Source organism: Metopolophium dirhodum, chromosome 7 (genome assembly GCF_019925205.1).
Source record: "Metopolophium dirhodum isolate CAU chromosome 7, ASM1992520v1, whole genome shotgun sequence".
Lineage (NCBI taxonomy): Eukaryota > Metazoa > Arthropoda > Insecta > Hemiptera > Aphididae > Metopolophium > Metopolophium dirhodum.
The window spans coordinates 20,760,266-20,768,508 of NC_083566.1; positions in this window are offsets into that span (position 1 = coordinate 20,760,266).

Genomic DNA, 8,243 nt, shown 5'->3' on the forward strand with positions numbered 1-8,243 from the left:
CGTGCACTTCTTGGTACTCAGACATCAATACATTTTCTTAGCAAATCTTATTGTTCATCGCGAGATCTCTGTTTGTAAAGTAAGTAGTATTTATTAACACTTATGTGACTAAATGCTAAAAACCTGTGTATCTATGACAATGACATCATTCGACTCATATGTGCAATAAATTTGGATAACTGATTTGGGGGGGGGGGCTAAATATATAAAATCAATACATACCCACAGGGGCTCCGCCCCCGCGCCCCCTCACCACTTATTATCATTTTTACGGTAATAATATATTACAAAAACATTTAGTTTGGTACTCAACAGTAAAAATAAAATACTTGATAAATGAAATACAATAATATACACCTCAAGTACTCAACAACTCAATGCTAATTAATTATTTATTTGTAATTAAAAATAAAATAACATAGTTACGCAGTGTTAAATCTTATAATTTTAAACGGTGATTAGATATATAGCGAATTTATTTAATATTCTTAATTTTAATACTACCAGAAATGTCTTTTTCTATATATATCACAATTCACAGATGCATTTGAAAATCTATCTTGATGCATAGATGTGCGCAAGGCTGGGCAAGTTAATGATTTTTTTTAACTCAGTTAAGTTAAGTTAATACACACTTTTTGTTAACTTTTTATTAAGTTAAAAAAAAGTTAATTTGTTTATACAACGCTAGCGTAGGTACTTAATTTTTTTCCAACCCAAAACTAAATACCTAATACTTCATACAGTATTTCCATATAAGTTAGATTCAAATGATATACATTTTTAACTTTAAACAATTTACCATACATATTTTTTGACATGAAAACAAAATAGACTGAAATAGTGAAATATTATAAAATTAAAAACAAAATAAAGTAACTTAACTTACCTACTTCTTAAAATAAAAAATGAACTCGTTCATTTCACGTTAATTAAGAAAGAAATTTAGTAAGTTAACAGTTAAGTTAATAAAAAGCTAAAAGTAACTAGTTAAGTTAAAAAGTTAAAATTAAATTAACTTTTTAACTCGTTTATGTCCAGCCTTGGATGTGCGTACCAATTTTTTATCTTCCTCATAGCTGAAAAAGGCCCCTTATTTTCTTAGGGAAAATATCCAAAAATCTTTTCTTAACGGACGCATTCAACATAATAACTATCTGTATGCCAAATTTCAGCTCGATCCATCCAATGGTTTGAGCTGTGTGTTGATAGATCAGTCATTCAGTTTACTGTTTTATATAATATACAGATGACATCTCCGTAGATTCCATATTCTAAAAATAACTAATATGCAATAATAATATTTATACCCGTGTTACTACTATGATAGCAGGTTATCTATACTCATAGAACAATACTATACTCGAGCTGTTATACAACACGATTATAAAGAACTTATATAAAGTTCTTTATGATCGTGTATACAACGATGTATCATATAATATTCATATCATTAAAACTAACATTAATAACAAAAATTGATTATATATTTTATAAATTGATATTAGTTATTACTTATCACTTATTAGATAACATACGTAGGTATAGTGATCATCAAGTTGGCTAAAAAATCCCATATTTAATTTTTTTTTTTTAATTTGATAATTTTTTTATTAGTTGGATTAAAGAATGAATATATTAAAAAAATTAGGGGACTTAAATCAAACTAGAGGGGGCTAAGCCCCCCTAGACCTCCCAAATTACGCCTATGTCATTCGTAAAAAAAAAGTTAACTTACGCGCTGTGTGCACACCAGTTGCACCTCCTGAATTCCTCGTAACTACCGGATTTCCACGAGCATGCGTTTCTCCCACGCCGACCGATGCGGACAAAATAACAAACGTGACAACAACGATGCAATGTGTAGGCAAAAAAAGAAACCTCCTCCCTCCCCACGAAAGCACCGCCTCAAACGCGGGACTCGTATAGTCATATAAACCTAACCATATAATATTATAATACCATACCATACTCCCAGGCCCTACAATAATAATATGGTCAGTCGAGAAAAGCAAAATCCAATATCGTTTACGGTGGCGTTAAAATTATATTTTATTCATGTTAAAAGTTACATAATATTAAAACAGTTGCATACTGAGGAAAAAATATGTAGGTTTCCACACATCAAGAGGACACGTGCTTTGTTGTCCAGTCTTACACATAAGATAAGACATAGGCAAATGGCAAATCTTCACTCGCTTGTTTCAATATAGTGTACTGATAGTTTTGATATTACACTGAATTGACCTATTATCAAACTTTTAGGTAAGAACATAATCTGTGCTTAAGCGTTGATGATTTTTCAATATTTTAACTTTCAAGCAAGATATGAGTACTTATGTGAAATATTACAAAATAAAAATGCTTATATTTCGCTTAAAAATTATAATATTGAAAATCGCCGACGCTTAAGCACTATAATAATGTTCTTATACGTAAAAATTTGATAATTGATCAGCTCACTCTAATATCAGAACTAACAGTACACTATTGAAAGTTGAAACTAGTGAATGAAGATTTGATTTGTCGTACGTGTGTTGTAAGACGGAGACAACAAATGCGTATAAACGTCCTCCACATAACAATTTTTTTATTAAAACTCATAAAATCATAACTTGTTTTAAAATTAAAATATATAAAAAAAGAACCTATGAGGTTCACTAGATAATATTCTTACTTCTAAATTTGATAATAAGTCAATGCCCTCTAATATTAATGGAAACTGGCCTGGAACATGATGACCTAAAAATATTTAAAAAATGTACAAAAATAAAAATTTTAAACTGATTTATAAACATAAAAAAATGACTTAAAAATGGCCACAAAAATAGCAAAAACTACTTTATAATGACTAGGGCTGGGATTTCGATGCACTTTTCATTTTTTCCTGAGGTTGCTGTACAATGCTTGCCTGGTCACAACTCTGTAACATGTACTTTTAAATGAGAATAAGAAAATTAATTTTGCATTTTTTTTAATTATTTGAAAATTTTTGATTTTAATGTCATTTTTTTCATTTTTTAGGGCATTATTAGAGTTTTTGGGTCCTAAATTCAAACTTGAAATTTTATTTTAAGATTTTACATGCTAACACAAGTTTTATATAAATTTATATATTTTTTAAACTATCAAAATAGTTTAAAAAATATAAGGATATTATTGTTTTTTCATATTAAAAGAAATTCAATAACTGAAGTTTAGCCTATAGAAAAATTATTTTCATAACTTTTTATCACTCGTATTTTACAATTTATTAAAAATAAAAACAATTTACCTGGATTTTTTAGTGCTTTTTTTTAAGGGCATTACATTCCTGGCCCTATTAATGACTTAATATTTTTAAAAATTTACGTTTTACCAAATTTACGTTTTATACAATTCTTGTATCATAAATTATAACTATTATAGCCTATATAGGTGCTAGCTCTTTAAAAATGTTTACTCTCGAAGGAGCCTTCAAAAATATTTTTGAATGAGTCGCCAGCTATTATTATAAAATGAAAAACGTGTTGATGACAACTTTTCAGTAAACGTACCAGTAGTGGGAGCATTGTAGTGCTCAATTTTTTTTTATAAAGGGGGGATATACCACCCTTTGCGCTTGTCCAGTCGGAGGCATGCCCCTGGGGGGGGGGGGCGTATAAGCATATCTGCATACACGCACTGCTTGCGGCAACGAACGTCGCTTTAAATACATTACAAAATACTACTTAATTAATTCATTTTTTGAAATTTTGTTATTAGATTGCGCTCATCTTTATACCGAACACTTGCGTTTGAAAAATTAATAATGCAAAATTGTTCGGTAGAACTTTAGATACACTTGTACTGATAACATAATATTATGAAATTATCTTTAGTTTATTTAATGTGTTGTACAGAGTAGGTCACAGATACGCAGTTATTACTTATTTATGTAACAATAGTCATAATATTATTATATTATCGGTTGACGAAATAATTTTTAACATAGGATAACGACATTTTATCTTTATCTTTGGCAGGATGAAAGACTAAATGAATATGAGCGCGTTGACATTGTCTCCTTAGTCCTTGTATATAATTTGTTATTGAAGTGTATTGATCATTGAATATACTATTATAATAGGAATCATTTATCACAAACTATTTATTTTTTTCAATTGTTTACATACTTACGTGTCTTATGTATGGTGCCTCACGGATGTTTAAAAAAAATAATTATTAAATGTGATTTTGTCTTGAAGGGTATAAGCGTCCGAAATTTCTCCAGCCCTAAAGGTTTCGTCAATTTGCGCTTAAACCACCTGTGATCTGTATAGCTATGAAAATATAATTTTTTAATCTCTACCACGGTCTAATGTTATACAGGTATTTTATCTTATAATTATTTGTGTTATCTATATTATACTTCAATGTACTCGATGTATAGGATGACTGCAGCGTCGCGCAAGTTTCCACACCACCTATCTACCTATGCTTGTTAAACATAATCCATTTTGTTTAAAAACATGAAGTATTACACATGGTACGTTTTTTTTATTGCGGTGTCCCCTGTTGGCCTAATCCACATCGCAAGCGAGAACACGCGAAAGCCGGTCAACTACAATAATATTGTAATTCACATAGATCGGTACTGTGCGAAAACTGTACTGTCTACTCTTGTATAACATTTTTCGTTATTTCCGCTCACTATTCCTATTGGGCCTCTTTATTCAACCTGTTTTAAATGTCGTGATACTCATTCACAAAAATGTTTTTGCGGTCCTGGAACAAAGTATTTATTTTAAGTGAGTGACGCCGGCCAGCGATAGTGGGTGATGTGTTTGGTGTGGTCGTGTGGAGTTGAAATGGTGAGAGGATGACAATATTAAATAAATACATTTTACAAAATACTTAATTCATAAAATCATCTTACTTGGTTTAGGTATCTATAGTCTATACCTTACTTATGCGCCGACCAAGACTTATATCAAAATAATTCCTTATCGACTATCGTCACTTGGACTTAATAACTTTTATTTAAAGCTTGACGGGTGTTGAATCATTGTAGGTGCATAAAAATGTTTCAAGTCTTCAGATCTGTGGCCTGAGAGATATAATCCTTCGTTAATAATTGCATTCATTGTTGATGTGCGTGCGTCTATGAATCTAAAATGTGTAATTATAATTTTATGATGAAAATAAAAATAACTTATACTTTAAAAACGAAAAGAAACTTAAAAAAAAGGTGGGTAAGTAGATGTCGCTCTGCTGTACAGTAGGTTACAAGTGGGTCACTGTAATGGATGGTGTTAAATTTGAATTCAATGATATGATATCATTGTATAAGAAAAACGATTCTAAGCGAAAACGGTCAGTCAGCCTATGATATTACCAAGTATATTTGATGATATTATTGTGAATAAAGTAATTTATATATAACCTATTTACGTGGCCTAAGTGCCTTGTTTTCAATTTTCAATCCTTATATATAAAAGTTGAACATTTTATAAATTTTTAACTACAAAATAATTATTAAATTATAAATTTGATAAATTTTGTCAAAATTTGAACTTAAATGCTTATAAAAAAATCAAGAAAGTAAAAAAATGTGCCTATGTATTTTTAATATTTTTCAACTGCTATTAGAACGATATATCAGGAACCTTATATTAAATTTTCATGCTTTTTTACCCAACAAATAAAATGTTATTGCTATTTATAAAAAAAAAAAACTAAGAAAATTTAAAACTGACAATGTCCGTAAACAGCTCAAAAAAGTTCAAATTATTTTCAAAATTTTATCGTGTATAGAAAATGCTAATAAATAAAACATTCAGTGAAATTTTCAAGTATCTACAGTCATACGTTTTTTAATTGCAACAAAATAAGAAAATAGTTACATGAAATATCGAGTGAATATCAAATGTTGTAAAAATATGAATTTCAAACGCTCATAAAAATTTAATTTGACTTTCTCGTAGACATTTTTTTTTTTTGATAAAATTAGACAAACTTATGGATAATCTTGTATTACATTTTCAAATCTTAGATTTAAAAAGAAAAATTTTTATGAATTCTCAACTCAAAATAATTTTATAATTTTCGTGATTTTTCAGTATTTTGTCAAAATTTGAACTTTAAATGCTTATAAATAAAAACTTTGACTAAGGATTTTTATAACAGATAAAATTTTACTGATATTTATATAAAAAAAAACTAAAAAAAATGGAAATTGACAATGTCCGTAAACAGCTCAAAATAAGTCAAAATATTTGGAAAATGTTATGGTGTATAACTACTGGGAAATTTTTACTTTTGACCCCCCCCCCCCCCCCCCCCCAAGTACCAACTAGATTCACTTTATCAGAAAAGTTACTGTTGAAGAAAATCCAAGCATTTTAACTGTCATAAAAGACAGACACAAAAATAAAAAATAAAAAAAAAACATACATTATTGTAAAATCAATACATTCATCGTTCCACTCAGAATCTAAAAGTTAAAAATAAATATAAGAACACTTTTAGAAAATAAAAATTATAACAGTAATCGGAAAAATATAAATATTATTAACGAAAGTAAAAACCGATGTATAGATGTATTATATTATACAAATGTTTTTTGAACAAAATTAAAACGGTAATAACATTAATAAGAAAATTAATAACTAGGCAGCGTACTATTGAGCCAGCATAATATTAACATTACCTATTATTTATAATAATAATAAATATGAATAACTTGTCTGTGTACGTTTTAGATTCTAAGCGAAACAATGAATATACTGATTTTATAATTATGTGTGTTAATTATTTTTATTTTTAGATTCTGAACGAAGCGATAAATGTATTGATTTTACAATGATGTGTGGTTTTTTTTTTTTTTTTAATTGGTACTTTGGGGGTTCAAAAGTTAACATTTCCCAGTAGTTTTCAAAAGCAACGTGAAAAACAAAAGAAAAATTTAAGGAAAAACGGGAATTTTTAGGCAAAATCTGTTTTTGAGAAAATCGATTTTGGTTTTTGGTGCAACTCTATAACAAATGACCGTAGGTACATGAAATTTTGACTGAATGTTTATATTAGCATTTTCTATACACCATAACATTTTCCAAATATTTTGACTTATTTTGGGCTGTTTGCAGACATTTTCAGTTTTCATTATTTTTAGTTTTTTTTTTCTATAAATATCAATAACATTTTATTTGTTAGTTAAAAAAGCTTAAAAATCAAATAGAAGGCTCCTAGGTTATTGTTTCAAAGGCAGATGAAAAAAATTAAAAATCCTTAGTCACAGTTTTTATTTATAAGCATTTAAAGTTCAAATGTTGACAAAATTTATCAAATTTGTAATTTAATAATTATTTTGTAGTTAAAAATTTATAAAATGTTCAACTTTTATATATAAGGATTGAAAATTGAAAACAAGGCTCTTAGGCCACTTAAATAGGTTATATGTAAATTACTTTATTCACAATAATATCATCAAATATACTTGGTAATATCATAGGCTGACTGACCGTTTTCGCTCAGAATCGTTTTTCTTATACAATGATAGCATATCATTGAATTCAAATTTAACACCATCCATTACAGTGACCCACTTGTAACCTACTGTACAGCAGAGCGACATCCACTTACTCACCTGTGTTTTATTGTGTTTGTGGCAAACACACGATAAAAAAAATTAATACCAAGTAGGTATAGCTCTCTACTAAGGCTGTCCCTATTTACGTCCATAGTATACATATAGTATTAAAAAAAAAAATATAACTTTTTAACAGTAAACTAACGATCTAAGTCTTTCTGTTTAAAACTATTTTAATAAATTCTAGTTCAAATCAGTCAGAGTTAAAAAGTACCTACTCAATTGAATACAAATAATTGTAATGGCATTATTGATTAGGATATAATTGAGATAGGAGTGGTGGACTATACGTCATCCAGAAGTCTGAACTAGCAGTGATTTAAATAAATACAATTTTCTGGCCGAAAAGTTATGTAATAGTCCTGAGTAACAATTTAGTATTTAGGTACTGTTACTGTTTCACAAAAATATTTAAAATATAGGTAGTACATAAATATACATTTGAAATTATTGTTAATACCTAGATATACAGTGCTTAGGGGAAATTATACAGAAAATCTTTATAATTTTTGCACCCCTAAAAATATTGGTCTAGTTGTGCCTATGAATATATAAGATATTATAATATTAAATAAGTAATTAATTTTTAAGAGGATGTCAGCGCGCCATTTGTTTTCTCTCTCTGACTCACGCG